We start from the raw sequence: 18,334 nt of genomic DNA, 5'->3' as shown, positions 1-18,334 counted from the left end.
ATTTAGCATTAGCTTCCCTTGAATGATTTCCAATTAGTTCATTCAAGTGAGAAGCCATCACTCAGGTTAAGGGGCTAGATATTAATGTAAATGTCAACCTTGACAGCACCTATGACCAAGGTCCATCTTGGGAAGGCTAGCTTAGGAGTAGTAAATTTCCCATTTATAAAAGTGGACCCGTTTTTAAAAGAGATGTGCCCATCCTCACTGCCATCACAGAACTGATGAACACACCAATCCTTCTCTTTCCTTCTCTTCCTGATATGAACAGTTTTAACCTCATTGGTAAAGAATTGCTTTTATTTTCCTAAAGCAGTCAAATAGATTTCCCAACATGTAATCATGTTGGGAATCACCACAGATCTACACAGATAACTGACCACCTAGAATGGTAGGTCAAATATTGCATAAGATGGTGGCTGTCTGTGTGGTCTTGATACCTTTATACGCTGATGACAGACTCCATAGTGGAAACACCTCTAGACAAATCGTTTGCGACAAAACTCCTCCAGAACATCCACGGTAGTCAGTCTTTGAGATCTGTTATCTGACACAAACAGCTTGTGCAAGACCCCCAAAATATAGATGAACCGAAAGAGTTTTGAACACAGGAACATGACAAACACCTCTTAAACTCAAAGTCTCAGCAACCAAAGCAAGTAATTGGTTGGAGTTATTTTGAAAAAGGTTGTTCTTCTTGTAACAGAATGTAAAAATTAACAAACTATTATTGATCAATGAGGTTCATGGCTCAGATAATTTGTACAGTACATATATGGTATTGTAAAATGTTGTATCCTGTTTTTCCAGCCTTTATTATTATGGCTTACATGAATAGAACCCCAATGCTCAAGATTGTGTTTCAGTTATGTGCTAGCATTTTATGCTGTGGTCTATTTTTTTTTCCTTAATACTAATACTTCTATAGGACCAAAGCATGTTAAGAGGTATTCTGGGTCTCCAAAAATGTTTGCTGTCGTAGGTCTAGCCTTTCCACAATTTGCATGTAAACGTGCACATGACTACATCAGCTGATGATCAGATATATATCACAAGTTACATATCGTATGCTTAAAGTGACAATTTTGTGTTAGGTTTACACACTCTATAATGAGAAATATGCTGTTTTGACTTTTTTGCAGTGTTTTATAGTGTCCAATTCCTTAAATAAGCAGTAAAAAAAATAGTGTGCACTACTTTGATTCAGGTATTTTATAATGGAAATAAATTAATTTACTGTTAAAATATCATTGATGTTGATTGTAAGGAAATGCAACAAATCAAGGCAGAGAAGCATACTAGGCCAGACAACCTTGCCACTAACCCATAGAAAAGACAAAGAAGTCCAGTTTTGAAATGTGACGGACTGAAAAAAATGAACATTTTGACTTTCATGCCAAATAAGTCTTTGCAAGGAGTTTCATCTGAACACTCACAAACACACATACAAATGCAACGTGCAAGGCCATTATTATACTAGTGTCATGATCTGGGTAATATATCTGCCAGAATGTGGTTAATGTACTGTGCATGAAATAAATGAAGCTAGATGCCAGTCTGAGAAAGGAAACATAAAATACTTCTTTTAACTGATCTACATATTCCATCAATACATTAAAGGAGTAACAAACCTAAAAAAAATCTATATCCTTGCAGGGTTTGGAACTGATATGTTGATTGCTCTTATTATATACTGTATGTATCTTACTATTACAATATTTACATTTTAAGTCACAAGAACAAAAATATAATCTGTATTTGTTGTTTTTTCACCTTAATTCTACCAAGGCATGGTCACCTTCCGATTGTATCATCTTGATTTATCCCTTGTAGAGTTTGTGTCAATCCTTCACCAGAAATATGTTATTTAATAATGGCAATATTGCGTCACCATAACAATTTCCAAATTTAGCACATTAAACCTTACCAAGGTAAACAAAAGAGACATAACTTATTTTAAGAGTTTTTTTGGAATAAATACATCTCAAAACTCTGTCATGACACTGCAACTATATTTGTATCAATACAAGATTCTTACACACTAAAACATGAAAAGGAGGTTGGCAGGAATGGCTCACATAGCATATCTAACAATGGAGTACTATAGGTCCTTTTCTATTCTCTCCACCTTTTACCAGGAGATTTTGTTAATTTATTGCAATTAAAAATTATTGCATGCTCACCAACCTGGTGGTTTTTTCCTTGACGTGCCTGCTCCATTCACTGTAACTGACAGGGAGAGCTTTAGTTCAGCTTAGAACAGCTTTACAAGGACCACATAAAAATGATTGCATATATAAAATGAATGCTTGTAGCTCAGGCATTTTATGCATATCAGATTGATAGTCCTGTTGTCCCTGCTCTGAATGCCACCTTCACAGTGCAACTGGGGAATCCTGCTGGACCTAGGTTGAAATTACTAAGCACTGGGAGTTCCTATACACAGAGTGTTTTAAACAATTAAGAGTTCATCTTTCTTGGAATGGCCTTGTCTATTTGACTTTCTTGAAGGGCCATACAGTTCATTTTTTTTTAAAAGTTACTTAATAATAGAATGTTACCTAATATTAAACATTTACATATTGTAAAGTGCTGCGCAAACTATATAAATCCTGTATAATAATAATAATTTACATAACAAAAACAATAATATAGTCTTAAAAAATATATCAAACTCTTTTTTGAACTCTCTTCAGCTAGGAATCCAAATCTGAATTTGTAGTTGCAGCCTGACAGGTCAGAGTGCACTGATCAAAATCTAAGAGGGAAGACACTGTCTGCAACCTGTGATGTGCAGTTGCAGGTGAAGTGTTACTGATTCAACTTGCCCTTCATTTTTGGAGACATTGTTTTTCTCACATCTAAAGAGCTCCTACATGTCACACATTGTTGAAAGAAAAACTGCAAGTAAAAATGCCAAGAAAATAGAGACCAAGATATAAATGAAGAGGAGACCTACAGATTATGTACCAAGGACCAGAGTAACAGCACAGGAATAATTTGATTTGTAATGGAAATTACCTTAATATTAACTCAAAAATAAACTTTCAGTTTAAATCAGCTAAATACTGTATATAAAAAGATTATCCAAAACAAGAAGAGTTCAAAGTTTCTTTCTTTAGAAAGCAACCACAGTCTGCATAGAAAAATATGTCCTGAAAGCATGCTATAGAAAAAAAGACCACTACTATGAGAATTAAACCAGTGTTCTTCCTGCAGTGATACCACTCTCCCCTTGTATGTCAGGCCTCTGCAGAAAGACCACTACTTCCACACAGAAAGCATCATAATGACAGGCATTTCTATCCGGGATGTGACTGCAACCTATAGAAAAGTAACTTTAAGACTTTGAACACCTTTTGTTTTTCAGTACCCAGAATATGTTAGGCTGATTTAAACTGAAAGTTGGTCTTTTTTTAAAGAATGGGTTGACAGCTAAAATCATGCCTTTTGGTGAGAGGGTACAGCAAATCATTGTTACGGAAAGCCTTTAAGTCGGATAGGACCTGTCTACTGTTTAAAACTAAGGAAGCCGATAGTAATTTTACTACTGTAAAATTTGTCACTAGATTTTCCTCACAACATCAGGACTTGTATAATGTATTGCAAAAAACATTGGCACATGTTACAAGATGACCTTATTGTCTCTAGATACATCAAAAAATATCTCGAGATAGTATTTAGTAGAGTACAGTCCATACGTGACACTCTAATTGAGAGTCATCACTCACCCAGAGTGCATAAAGATAAACAACTCAAAGGTATATACCAATGTAACCAAAATTACAGGTACCAATGTGGTACCTGTAATTTTTGCCCTTGGGTTGTCTATGGCATCCAATTTCTTCTCCTTAATAGGGATATGTTTACCCCCAAGTTCTATCTGGATTGTAACACACAAGAGGTAATATGCTTGATGATGTGCCAGTGCAGATCATTCTATGTGAGGGAAACTATCCATCACTTTAAACAAAGACTCAATGATCAACTATATTATTTTTCCAATGGGAAAATGATTACACCAGTTAGCCTACACTTAGATCTGCATCATGGTTTTGATACCTCAGTAGCATCTTTCTTAGTCCTACAGGTAATTCCCCAGAGGGGGTAACTGAGATAAATTCTGCAAAAGGAAACATTATGGATAGAGAGAATAAATGCCACCAAACCTCCTGGACTGAATGAAATATTATCATACAAACCTTTTTTGTGATTAGTAAACTCCCTATAATGGTCAAATTGTTTTAAAACTCCAACAAGATTTGTTGAATGTAACTAGAGCTATATATGCTCAATGGTCCCAATTTGTATACTGTTCTTACATTTGAAATTATATAAATATAGAAGTCCATATGCATGGGTATTTTGTATTTTACTTAATTTTTCTTTAATGTATTTTTGTATTTGCATTTATGGTTATGGTAATTGTATTTGCATTATAGGGGATGGGAAGGGTTAATGCTGCCGATCCTTGTTTTGAATGTGTGGCTGTAAATGATGCCCCTCCCATTCCATGCTTGTACTGCTGTAGCTGTGCATGGTTTTGGGATGGGGGTGCGGTATATGGAGGTAGACACTTGAGGGTGCTAGCCTAGGTTGTCAGCCTCATGGCTGCGGTTGCGGGATCTCTCCGCTGGCTGGTATGACTTCCGCATCCTTCGTTTGAGAGGGGACTGAAGTGCACATGCGTGGGTGGGGTCTGTGTATGTGTGGTGTTTTTGGCCAGGTGATGTCACACGCCTGCACCATGTGGGTGTGTGCGTTTTCCGGTTGAGGCACATATATATATATGGGGGGACGACGAAGGGGGATATAGGATGGAACAACAGTAAGAGACAGCACAGAGATACATATCCCACTAAGAGCAGTGAAGGGGTAAGCAATTAGCTTTAAACCCATATGGGTATGGTTCTGTTCAGTCTGATTTTTAATTACTTCTATTTGATTACAATCGTAGATGGATGTCAATGCCTTTGGGCTAATATGAAGGGGGCCTTTTGGCAAAAAATCTAATGGCTATAAATCTTTTTGAAGACTTTGGCAATGCTGTTGATTATACAGTATAATAAGTGAGCAATCGTTTTTTTTATAATAGCATGATGCATATACATTTATGGGTTATAATAATGATTAACATCCTAGGGGTAATGATTATGGGGAAGTTCTTTCTCCCCCCCCTGGTTACCAGTGATTGGTACATTTAAAGAGATATATATTATATACACTATATTTCAGCAAACAGCTTTGGGTATTCAAATGATGCATGTACAGTATCTATATAGATATGAATATTTTCTGTTGTTCTGCTCACACACTTTTGACGGTTTCGTTATAGATGTGCCCCTGCATTTGAGGGTAGGACATGCCATTGACCTGACTATCTTCACCTTGTGTTGTATACTCACATTGGTATATTGTAAGTAAACTACTATGCAGGGGTGGACTGACCATTTGGAAACTGGGGCACTGCCCGAGGGCCAGGGGTCAGTAGGGTGCCCCATGAGATGCCCCTGGTACCTTTTTCATAGGCTTTTTTGAGTGTGGGCAAGGACACAGGGGCCCCATGATCTCCTATTGCCCGGGGGCCCCATGAGTTGTCAGCCTGCCCCTGCTACTATGTACAGTAGAACTATGTTGAAAATAACATGTTTTCATTGAACCTGAGTTAATCTTTTTTGTATCTCACTTAACTAGACATTATATTAAATCTCCTGAAGATGCACTCTGTGCAAAACATGTCAAGCTGAAGGTTGTACCTATAGGCTGTGGCTTCCCCAAATTGTATGACACTTTGTGGAATGTATTGATGACGAAAAATCCTTACCTTCGGCAGAAATCTGCACACTACAAGAAAAGTATAATACCAATCTGATAATCTGTTAGTGAATTTTTTTAAAGAGAATGCAATATATTGATTGTACTCTTATGATGTTCTGATTTTTGGAATAAAAATTGAATTTTAATTATTTGGTCTAGTTAAATGCCTAAAAAGTCCATCTTCTCTTTCCTTTTAAAATAACAACCATTTGAAAGGGTTGAACTTAGGGGGCCTGCCTCTAATGAAATGTTTAGTGTTATGATGTTTAAAGTTGATTGGGCTATAGGTATACGTACTTGTCTGGCACTGGGTTGCTTTTATCAACTAATTTCTTTCAAAGACAGAAAGCCGACATTGTAATTCCTAAGATCGCCATGTATGGCTAGATAATTGAAAGGTTGCTACCATCTAGAGCAGGTCCTTTCAAATGTTGGAAGCAGTTTTCATTACACAAATGGCTTGTGCTACACAATAGTTACCCTTTAACCAGTTTAATAATGGGGACTTTTACTCCCTTCCTGCCCAGGCCAATTTTCAGCTTTCAGCAATGTCACACTTTAAATGACAGCTGCACAGTCATGCAACACTGTACTAAAAGGACATTTCTATCATTTTGTTCACATAAATAGAGCTTTATTTTGGTGGTATTTAATCACCACTGGGTTTTCTTTTTTGTTTCTGTTATAAAATTTAGCAAATACCATAAGTCATCTTTCTTCATAAATTTAGGCCAAAATGTATTCTGCTAAATTTTTTTGGTAACAATAACCCAAATCAGTGTATATCATTCAGTCTGTAGGAAAGTTATAGAGTCCAGAAATTCAATCCTGATGTTCTGATGGACAATTTCATTTCTTGAGACCCAAAAACACCAGGACAGTAGACATATCCCCTAAATTACCCATTTTTGGAAAGTAGACAGTCCAAGGTATTTATTAAGAGGCATGGCGAGTTTTTTGAATTTTAATTTTTTGCCACAATTTTTTTAAAATTTAAGATTTTTTTTCTTACATATAATGTAGTACAGCATCATCATATAACTGGTGTGGTGGTGATCAGGGACACTGACCCATGACAGTATGTAAAAAAGAAACAAAAAAATGTTTTAAATAATTTTTTTATTTTTTTACATTTTTTTTCCTTTTTTGTAATCATATGACATCCACCCAGAATGAGAGAGATCTCGGGCATCTGTCATTTGTCTATAGCCCAAGTGGGAACTAGTTAAATAGCAATCCATGGTGGATCACTTTTCAGAGGCTGTTTTAAAGGCAGGGAGCAGGTGATATGTCACCTCTTTACTGCCTGTTTTAACCCTTAAAAGCCCAAACTACCATGCCGCAGCCATGTGCATTGCACAGTTGCTGGGCAGCTGCAGCACAACCCCATTCACTTATACACCATGACAGGGGAATCACTTTTGCTTTGCATAGTGGCCACACTATGAGCATGCCCCTTGTATGACTGCATTGCAATTTAGGGGGTGGGTAGTAGCAGAGAGATAAAAATGTGGCTCAACAGGGTGTTTTTACCACCACCCCTCTCCCAACTGAAAGTGTAAACTAAGTCAAATAGATTTGTCACCAGCATCTTTCCATCTATGGCCACCTTTAAGTTAAACAGGCAGAGCTGTATTTATGAAGCAAGCTAAGTGTCTCTTAGAAACTGCACAAAACACTCTGTTCTTATGTTTCCTGATCACGTTATGAGCAAGAGGTAGACTCCCTTGGTTAATGACAGACTAGCAGAATATAGCTAAAATTTTCATTAAATTCTATACCAATTACATTTGCATGGAAAAGAAGAGAAAAGAATTGCTGAAGTGATATCTCCGATCCTTAATGGAAAATTAATAAAGTACAAACTTTAGAAACACTGAAACACCTTTGTTGGAACTTAAGATAAAATAGCACAAAACTCTTCATAGCATATTTGAACCTGTTGAGGAGAGAGGGTTTATACAGCTGCATTACATTCTGTGTTCCATTACATTACTTTGATACAATATATCAGTGCCTAACGTGGACCGATACCAAATACACTAGCAAGGAAAAAATCAAATGATAATCCTAATTTGGTTGCATCATGTTAAAGGCATGGACATAAAAAAAAAAGAAAAATACACCCATATAAAAATACATTGTGAAACAGACATCCATATTGCATGTTTGAGTGGTAGCCAGGGGAAGACTGACAACTCATGGGGCCCCCGGGCAATAGGGGATCATGTGGCCCCTGTGTCCTTCCCCAAACTCAAAAACGCCTATGAAAAAGGTACCAGGGGCATCTCATGGGGCCCCCTACTGACCCCAGGCCCTGGGGCAGTGCCCAAGTTTCCAGATGGTCAGTCCACCCCTGGTGGTAGCAACAACCTGTATTAGGATAATTCTCTAATTCAAAGTGACCTTTTTGTGAAAAATGCATACTAAAAACCTCTGTTGTCTATAAAAGAAGACTATAAATACTGACTTTTCTTGATGCCCAAACCACCCACCACCATTCTATGAGTTATGAGTTCTAGGGGTGTTGATCTGGTGGATAACCACAGCTTTTCTTGTTCCTTCTGATGAATTATAGTGATGTAGAAGTCACCAGTGAGAGGTGCAGGGAGAATCTGCAAGCAGACAGCTGGAAGCAATGGTTTTTCCACCTGACATCATGGGCAAAGCACTCCTGACCGGTGTGGTGTGCGGCACTGTTGGCATCAGGAAAGGTGAGTATTTACATTCTTTGCTTACAGGTAATAGAGGTTTTATTATTAATTTTTCAGACAAAACTGAAAAAAGAGTACCCCTGATGTTTTAATGTAATTGCATTTGGCATCAGATCTGAGCAAGACAAAGAGGTCATTACAGAAGGGGATTATTTTTTTCTTTCTTTCTGTTGGTGTGATGTAAATGCATCTACATCTCTATTCTGAAGCAAATGACGGGTCCTTTTTCCAGAGGCCTCACTTCTAAATTCTCATTACCAATAAGTGTTTCAATCAATGTGGCTCTGTAATCAGATTGCTGAGCTGAAACTATTGTTTAATGTTTTGTGTATTTTAAATCGACTATTCTCTTTAATCAATAATAATTATATTTCTCCTGATTGTGTTTAAAATAGATATTGATAGAAAGAAAAGAAAAGGCCAATTCCCTTTACATAGCTCAATGCTACCTATGTTTCGGGCAAAGTTTGCAACTGTTTGTTGCAAATGTCAGGAGTTCGGTGAGAAAACATACTTCAAAAGGTCACCTGCTTCAAATGTTAGGTCTTTCATGTATAACATATTGTTAGATTTCAAATATAATTAAAGTCGGAAACTTTTGTTGTATTATTTTTTTTTTAATTACCAAAACAATGAAGGGGTCTATAAATAACAACCAGAACTACATTTTTCTTTTATTTCCCTTACTTTATCAGCTGGATTTATAATTCAGGCATGTTTTATAGATCTCTCAATTACTAAGTGAACTGGCCAATTTAAAGCTGATCTCAGGGCTTCAAGTGCTCCCCAACTACACCCTGCCCCTTGTAATTACCCAAACTCTTGGTCACATTATAAACCAGGTCCTGAGCCTTCTATCATCAAAACTGCAAAGTTCTTCTTTAGGTGTCCATGTTGATGTAGGGGATGTGGACACTTCTTATTGGCCTTACAGCAGTGAGCTCTTTCAAGCTCCAGAAGAGTGCATGACATGCTGAAATCACAATGAGTAGAACTGGATCAGCTCCCAAGAGGAGATGCAAACAAGAGACATGTAATGGCAGATTTAAGTGTATGAGAAACTATTTTAAAGGTTCCATAAACCTTTAATAAGGGAAGGACATATATGGAACAATCTGAATCCTATAGCAACCTATCATTATTCACTTTTTACTCTTTTGATATTGGCAAATTCAACTATAATTAGTTGAATTGAATTGCCATATTTTATTATCATCCTTTATAGTTATTATACATGTAGCCTTGGGTCAATATCCCACATACTGCAGTCTGGTTACGGGTGCAGGAATCACACCTGTTCCCTCACCCGCAACCACCCACAACTGCATAGCATTTCTCTTGTGAGACGTGCGGGGGGTGCCATTCATTCTGAATGGCAGCCTCACGCATTTCATCCTGCAGCGCGATCACTTTGACAATGTGGTTCCCGTCCAGGTGTGGCAAAGCAGCCAATTCAAATGAATGGGCTGCAATGGTCACACTACTGTGAACTGGGCCTCAATAAACCAAAGAATGTTATCTACCTAATTATGATTTCATTTGAATCTTTCACAAACCCATGTGTGCCAGTCGTGTTAGATATTGTAACATGCTTCTTCTGGTAACATGGAGCTTTTCTGACTATGGTGACATGGCTGTTTTATAACAGTGGTGTCATGATATCATTATTCTGATTCCCATAGCAACACAAATATTTTATTCTTGGTAAATACTATGACTGCAGCAATAATAGCTAGAGCTATGGGATGATATTTTGCTGCAACAGCTTGTATGCATATTTAAGATTACATGTCTGGTCACTTAATGGGCAGAGATTAAAGGTGGTGGACATTCTATACATACGAGCTGCTGAGTTGTGAATTTAATTATCTGATATACTGGCATGGAATTTTTAACAAATTAGAACTCAGTCAAGCTTACATTGAAAGGATGGACAACATATTGTACAGTTCCCACATGGAAGAAAAATATATTTTAAAAATATTCTTCCGATTAAAAAAACAAATTTTGAATGCTACAATTCTGGCCATATTCAATATATTTCAAAATATATTTCAATAAATATATATATATATATATATATATATATATATATATATATATATATATAATATATACTACATGGTGAAATGTGTTTTTATTACAAAACACAGTATATGAAAAATATTTTTAAAAATAAATTTTAAATATACTGTATGTCTTTAAAAATACAAATCTGCATTTTTGGAATGCATTTACAAATATATGTAAAAATATATGTTAAAATGACTTTTTTATATGTTAAAAAAATCTGAGGAATATATTTAAAAAATATATATTTTTTAAAATATATGTTATTTTAAATATATTCTTCAGATTTTATTTAACATATTTTTACATATATTTGTAAATGCATTCCAAAAATGTAGATTTGTATTTTTAAAGACATACAGTATATTTGAAATGTATTTTTAAAAAATCTATTTCATATTTTTTGTAATAAAAACACATCTCAACATAAAGTATATATATATATATATATATATATATATATATATATATATATATATATATATATATATAAATTTATTGAATATGGCCAAAATTGTAGCATTTCAAATATGTGGCAATATATTTGGGAACAGTATTTTTAAATGTATTTCAAATATATTTTTCTCACATATGGGTTTACATATTTACAAACCAAACTACATACAAAAAAAACAATCATTAAAACATCAACATTCCATGATACATTTATTTAAAGTAAGCTGAAAACATCAATGTATATAAAAGAAAAATGTGTATAGAAAGCACACTCTAGTACCTCTACTTAACTTTCCCTCTCTTGTTTGCCTATGTACACCCTGCAAGAATCTCTAAAAACTATCCACATCACACCCTTGTATGTTTGCACATAGTTGGGGTTTGTCATATTTGCTTTAAGACATTTGGCAGGAACATCAGAAATTGAATTTTATTTGTGACATTTGCCATCTTGTAGTAAAAACACTGGTATAATGGTAGCCATAGCAGTCCATGCAGCTGCTGTGGGACCCAAGGGTGGAAAGAGGGCCCCACTAGGGAGCTTGCTTGATGTTTCCATTTCAGAAGAGCTGACATTGGATACATAGGATCATGCTTGTGCTAGTCAGAGATCTCCTGTGCATCCACTCATCTATGAGCAGATTTATTGCCTTCAGAGGTTCTTGTCATCCTAGCCAGCACTTTGCTATTAAAACTGTATGTGCAGTGGCTAAATGGTTAGCACTTCCGCTTAGCAGTACTAGGGTTGTTAGTTCAAATCCCAGCCACGGCACCACCTGCCTGGAGTTTGCATGTTCTCCCTGTACCTCTGTGGGTTTTGTTAGGGATCCGGGTATGACCAGAAATGTGTGGACTAACACAGGGAAACACAGGCTCCAGGTATAGTATAAACAATACAATTTATTAAAGACTAAACAATACATAAACACAGTGCAAAACTAAACATAAACACAGTGCAACCAAACCTCCAACAGATAACAATAACAACAATACTAAACGTAGTCGGGCAGGCCGGGTCGGTAGCAAACGGGCAGGCAAGGTACAAGGAGCAGGTGGAAGCGTAGTCAGGAATAGCCGAGGTCAGGCCAGGCAGAGTTCATGCAGAGTCAGGATTAAAGCAGAATCAGGATCAGGCAGGAAGCAGACAGGATGCAGGTACAGGGGCTCATGGGAAACATACACCAAGGCCCTGATCACAGGCCTGGCCATTCCTTAAATACACCTGCTGTAATCAGCCTCAGGTGATGGCTCATTGCAGGAGTGAGCCTCTGGTTGCTGAGAGCACCCGCTGGCCAGCCCTGGTACTGCAGCCCACAAGGCAGGTGCGTCCCACCACCACTGGCAAGTCCATTCCTGACAGGTTTCCTCCATGTACTCTAGTTTCCTCCCACACTCCAAAGACATGCTGGTAGGTTATTTAGGTCCTGTCTAATTTGGTCCTAGTATGTGTATGTATGAATGTGAGTTAGGGACCTTAGATTGTACACCCCTTGAGGGTTAGGGATTGATGTGAATGTACAATATATATGTAAAGCGCTGTGTAAATTGACAGTGCTATATAAGTAACTGAATTAATAATAACCCACTTTTCCTGAGGCTGAAAAATCCCAGAGTACCTTAATTTCAGAGTGATTAAAAAGTGACAAGAAAAGTTTGCAATTCTTAAAAAAAGCCACAGTTTAAAGAAATTTGTATTAGGTTTATAGAGTAATTGTGCACAGGAGGACAAACAATTATGTAATAGTACAAACTTAAAATTATACTTTTTTTTTTGTTTACAGACTACTAAACTACGTTGTTCAGCACTCACTGGCTGGTTTTGGAAAAAGGGTCATTTACAGCAAATCCCTCTTATCTTATAATCTTAAAATCAGTTGATGCATAATAATGCTGGTGAGCTACTGAATAGCTAACTGGAGAATTGAGGTTAAAAGTGAATTCCTTTACAGGTGCTCTTCTCTGGCAACTTTTATTATCCCTATTAGTATATTGACTATGTTAACAACTCTCCTGCTGCTGTCCTTGATTTAGATATGCTTTATGTTAGGATCAATTACACTATTGTCCCAAATGACATGACATGTTAAATCTTGACATGTTTGGTAACTATTTACTCAATGCAACCCCCATCTTTTATATGTTACCAAAAATAGGGTACTGCATTGTGTGTGTTTTCACTAAAATTAATTTTATTATATTAATTCCTTAAAATATGTATTTGATAAACAGTTGCACAAAAATCATAAAACATTGCAGCTGCTATCACTTTATTCCACAAAGCCTCTATTCTGCTCATGTTTAATGTTCTGGTGGTTTTAAGTCATTTTATGGCTAAAAATGCAGATCTTTACATGTGCGCGAAAAAATGCTCTAGAGCAGAAGTTATTAAATTTACAATATTTAGCACAAATTACTTATAAGACCATAAACACAGTACCGTAGTGTTTGCATCACTTGTACAGATATTGGGTACATATAGGTAGTGGTAGTGATAGAAAGGATTATTGTTACTTAAATTGGGCAGGGCCCTTAATTTTGGTTTTAAATGCTTTTAAAACTGCACTTCTTCACTAACCGTCTTTGTAAGGGATCATTTCTTCATCAATGTAATGGGGCATTTTTCCAGAAACCATCAATATTAGGGTGCACTTCTCTACTGACCAACAATGTAAGTGGTACCCCTTACTGACCATCAATTTAAATGGGCATTTTTCAACTGACCACCAATCTATTGACCAATAATGTAAGTAAATAATTGGTTGATAATGGTCTGCATTTCTTTTTTATTGTTGTTTGTTTAATTCAATGATTATTATTGAAAATATTTTTGTTGTATAGAAGAGGGCGGCTAAAGATCCACCAGGTGCCAAGTGAGCAATGTCAGCCATTGTTCTGACCTCTTAGCCTTAGGGTGTATTTATATTTGTTTAAAAATATTCTCCTTCATTCACTGGAAGTGATTAAGAAGATTAAGAGGGACCCTTTACCTATTCCAGGCTCCATGCACACTGGCTTAACAAAAATGCCAATGCTCTTGGCAGAAAAAAATACGCAAATTTAAGCAGCTTTTGTACTAGCATTTAGGTGCGTTCTGCCAGGAAGACGCAAAGAGCCTCAATGTGGCTCCTAAATGCAAACATGAGATATATTCATACAGTGGGCACACATCTGTACATTGTGTAAATTGGATATTATATAAACAGAACTAATAATTATTTTTTTCAATGACAAATCAATCTATTGACCTAACATAGCATTTATTGAGGAGTTGTACTGTTGCTGTTGGAGTATAAATTTTTTTCAAGTGGGAGTTTTATTTTCAGCTTTATCCACTTGTTAGTGGTGTTGACATTGAGTATGTTATAGTGATGTTACATGTTTTAAAGTCAATAATTACATATGGTATTGATATGAGATATGTGATTTGTGAAATAAGTCTCTAATCAGCCATTTAAACATTTTAGGTATATGATGTTCCTGTGTTAGTTTTAGTGATGCATCAAATGCAGATAGCTATAATAAGAATAAAGAATTACATTTCTAATACTGGTTTACTTTACTCTGTTTCCAAACACTAAACAGTTATTGAGCAACAGCCATGATAGAAGCAGTCATAAGAATTATAAACATCCTGGGAAAAAAAATGTGTTTGGCCATGAAAAGACCATTGGCACATTAACAAGCATAAGTAAAGAGCCAAATATGTGAGTCAGTCCTGGGCATCGGACGATTTGTTAGCGCCATTCTGGATGATGATTTATGACTTTGCCTTAAGTGGAAGATCTCTGAGACTCTGCAATCTGTTGCCTCAGTGCTAAAGTCAGTCTAATTAGCTATCTGGGTGGATTCTTCAAGATGGTACACCATCTGCTCTTACTAACAAGCAAAACAATCATATTGAAAGGGGATGGCAAAAATAAATAATAATGAATCCTGAAGGCCAGTTGGTAAAACAGGTCAAAACTGTTAAACTACAGGATACAAATGACTGCAGCTGATTGCTAGGAAGAAAGGCAACAGGTGTGACATATGGAAGAATGGGTCAGGAACTCCAGTATATTAACATTTGATGCCTAGACATGAGCCTTAATGAACTTGAGGAGGCTTAATAAATTTTAAAAAAGATAGAATGAATTTAGACATTGCAAGCATGTTGCTATATTCAATAAATGTTAAATGCCACTTGAGTATGTTAGCTTTTAAAAATCTTATCTATCGGAATAGCTTATGAGGTTTTCTTTGTATATTGCATATAAATAAAGATAAAATGTGTTGAAAGCATTTTATCATGTATTTTCAATCAGTTATATTTGTTGCTGCCCATGTGTTAAATATTTGCTTCCTGTTGTATTGCTTCTCAGTTTAGTGCAAGCAATGTTTTGTGTTTGCAGTGCCTGAAACATCAAACCTTTGTTCTATAAGTCCTAGTGACAGGTGAACAGAGATTGCCTAACACATTCAGCTCTGTTTCCGGCATCTTTTATTACAACTGCTAGTGCAGAATCTACCACTATGAGCCCCCTTAATAATTACATGATAGGCTGTGAAAAAACACATGTCCATCCAGTCCAGTGTGTGTCTGTGTAGCTTACATTTTCTGAATTTGTCAATATTCCTAGCTGATATCACTACCTGGAAAAAAAAGTGCCATATTTTTTGCTCTGACCCCCTCCACATTTTCAGAATAAACCTCTTTACCTAAACCCTAATTTGTATCCATTTGTATATTTACTTACTTAACTTACTTAATCATTCGTCGTAGCTGAGGTCCTCCAGCCCCCTTATTAATTTTTGTTGCTCTTTGTTGGACACGTTCTAATTCCAGGACACCTATTCTTTTGATTGGGGGCCAAAACTGATATGCATACGCAAGATGTTTTGGAAAGGGGTAAAAGAATGGATTTTTCCCACACATAAATACAATTTTAATGCATGTGAGTAGTCTGCTTACTTTGGTAGCAACAGCCTGCATGTTTTTTATTAAGTCTGTAGTCCACTATGACCCCCAAATCTTTTTCCATGACTGATTCTACTAGTGTAACCCTGCCTATTAAAAATTGTGACTGCGAGTTCTTAGAACTGCACAACTGCATTTTTCAACATTAAATCTCATAAGCCAAGCCTCCACCCAATCCTTATTTTATCCAGGTCCTTTTGTAATGTTGCTAAATCTTGTGTAGAAGTACCTATGTACAGCACATAATTTTAGACCATCAGCACATATAGAAATTGAACTGTTAATTCCAAACTCAGGGTTGTTTAGAAACAAGTTTAACAGCAAGCCTGGTACCAAGACAGAATCCTGGAGGACACCACTCACATTTGTCCACTTAAAAGTCATTTTGAAAAAAGTAATCCTCATGTTCCTAACCCCAGAAACCACTAAACAGCTCATCCACTCCCTCATCATATCACAACTCGATTACTGCAACTCTGTCCTCACTGGCCTGCCACGCCACAGGCTATCCCCGCTTCAGTCGATCCTGAATATGGCAGCCAGACTCATTCACCTTACCAACCATTCCGTTTCCACCACCCCCCTCTGCCAATCCCTCCACTAGCTTCTGATTGCACAACGGATCAAATTCAAAATCCTAACACTGACGTACAAAGCTGTCCATCATACTGCCCCAAATTACATCACCGACCTAATATCCAAGTACCACCCATCACGCACACTCCGCTCCTCTCAAGACCTCCTTCTCTCTAGTTCCCTGGTCTCCTCCTCCCATGTCCGCCTCCAGGATTTCTCCAGAGCGTCACCCATCCTCTGGAACTCCCTACCCCAATCCATCAGACTATCACCTACTCTCCGCTCATTTAGGCGCACCCTGAAAACCCACCTCTTCAGGGAAGCCTACCCCACCCCCTGCTAATTGCCGATCTCTTCCACTCTTCCTACCACTCCATCCCCCACAGCTATCTCCTCCTGTACCACTATCCTCTCCCTCCTAGATTGTAAGCTCGAAGGAGCAGGGCCCTCGAACCCCTCGTGTATCACATTGCATTGTTATTGTACTGTCGCATGTTCTGTCTACCTTTGTAATGTACAGCGCTGAGTGAACTGTTGGCGCTTTATAAATACTGTATAATAATAATAATAATTTACCAATACACTTTTTCACCCATTCTTTATGTCTGCTTTTTATTCAAATACGTATCCTTGTCTCCACTCTAATAGACCTTAGTTTATAAATTAAGTGTTTCTGGGCCATGATTTCAAATGCCTTTGCAAATTCTAGAAAGTTTAAGTATACGACCCTTCCGTTTATCTAAGTTACTTACTTCTTCATAGAATGTTAAAAGGTTGGACTGACAAGAGGGGCCTTTAGGAAATACATGTTGATTGTTATCTATAATAATTTTCAATAACAATTTTCCAATGGAAAATAATCAAAATTGCAGAAATTACAAAAAAAAATACATTCTGTGCAAAATTCAGTCAGTGATTCTTATTAATGACATTTATTATAAAAAGTTCATCAACAGTTCAATATTAATGTGAAATCTTCAAGTCTGATATTTCACTTGTGACCACAAATATATTCACTGCCTTCCCCTACACCACAGTGCTCACAAACCGCTCATCTAAATAATTTTGACCTACAGTATATGTAAGGTCAAACAATGCATGTGTTAATTTTCAGCAGCTGTCACTCTGGTGCATACAATGTCTTCTCTGTGCTTGATCTCCCACTCCTCCTGTCCACTAGGGTGCCTGTCTCTTTCTGGGTGCTCTTTCAGAGTAATTGTGTGGGCCCCTTTATTATTATTATTATTATTATACAGGATTTATATAGCACCAACGGTTTGCTCAGCACTTTACAAAATGAAGGGAGACATTACAGTTACAATACAATTTGGTACAAGAGGAAACAGAGGGCCCTGCTCGTAAGAGCTTACTTTGTTGCATACCCATACTGCCATAAAGACTCATTCCATTAGCATGTCAAAACAATAGAGGATAGAACATGCCTCCAATAGTGTAGTATGACTGTAAAAATGCTTTATTTACTGAAACCGCACTCACATTCTATTAAAAATAAACTGGCATATCATAAACTGTACATGGATACCACTGTGGCTTGTAATGACATCACTTCCTGTTCGAGATCCCACCCTACGTGTTACATCATGGGTCACATATATCTATACTGTATAAAATGTTATGTATTTTATAAATATATATATATATATATATATATATATACACTTTTTAAAAACATTACAGTTTGAAAACACTTCAGATCTCAATGGGGAAAAATATCATGCTGGAT

The sequence above is a fragment of the Staurois parvus genome, unplaced genomic scaffold (assembly GCF_062004578.1).
Source record: "Staurois parvus isolate SC_StPar_1 unplaced genomic scaffold, SC_StPar_1.0 ptg001432l, whole genome shotgun sequence".
Classification (NCBI taxonomy): domain Eukaryota; kingdom Metazoa; phylum Chordata; class Amphibia; order Anura; family Ranidae; genus Staurois; species Staurois parvus.
The sequence above is the reverse complement of the archived record's forward strand: the minus strand, read 5'-3'. Positions refer to the sequence as shown.